Source organism: Gekko japonicus, unplaced genomic scaffold (assembly GCF_001447785.1).
Source record: "Gekko japonicus isolate JY-2015 unplaced genomic scaffold, Gekko_japonicus_V1.1 scaffold1217, whole genome shotgun sequence".
NCBI classification, from domain to species: Eukaryota; Metazoa; Chordata; class Lepidosauria; order Squamata; family Gekkonidae; genus Gekko; species Gekko japonicus.
Window position 1 is genome coordinate 255,309 of NW_015173161.1, and position 1,027 is coordinate 256,335.

Genomic DNA, 1,027 nt, shown 5'->3' on the forward strand with positions numbered 1-1,027 from the left:
GGGGGGGGGGGGGGGGGGGGGGGGGGGGGGGGGAGGGGGGGGTGGAGGACACGGGGGAACCAGCGGAATGGGGGGTACTTTCCTCCTCTTGCTGCTTCCTCTGCCTCCCCCCCCCCCGCGAGGATGGCCGGCGCTCTTGAGGAGCGGGGCGGGCTCCCTCTCCGGGCTGTGGGGCTCGGAGCCGGGGGGGGGAAGAGAACAAGTGGAGACCCAACTAGAACACAGTACGCAACATTTTGTTGCGGGTCTCCACTTGTTTGTATCTAGTGAACAAGTATCCAAAAGAGCTTGATGCACCACGCAACTCATCCCTTCACTTAAAGAAATAGATTCTTGCTCTCTATAATTGCAATGAAACAAGATCCAGGTTGTGGGTGGGGTCTTGATTCTGGTCGCTGTTGGATTGCTTTGTGGGGAATCTGCTCCTGGGCTGAAGCTGTCCATACTTAAAAATGCATTCCGTATCAGAAAAAGTCAGATCCTGCAGCCTGTATAGATTATGAGGCTAATAGCAGCTTGGATTTAGGGAGGCAATTTCTGTCAGCGAAATAATAGTGGGGGATTTTTTTTATTTCTTGGTTTGTTTCTTAATAAAAATCCCAAGAGGGCCATGATTGACCCCCCCCCCTTTCCAGTGACTGTTCCTTTAACATTAAATGAAATATCAGAATGCATGATCACAGATCCATCCTGAACTGTGTGAGCAAAGGCCAGGCTTATCTTTGCAGTCTCATTGAGTAGACCTTATTGAATGTGGAGATTAACAGGATGCCAGATGTGGCACCCAGTAATAGTTTTGGGCCTTGTATGCTCCAACTGCTGAATATGCAGTCTTTACATTAGCAATACATATAGTGTTCTGACTGATTAAGGTAAAGGTTCCCTTGCTCAAAAGCCAGTCGAGTCTGACTCTAGGGTTGCGGTGCTCATCTCCGTTTCAAAGCCGAAGAGCCAGCGCTGTCCGAAGACGTTTCCGTGACTGATTACAGGTAATTAATTGTAATTAGCTTGTACCAAAACCATAAAA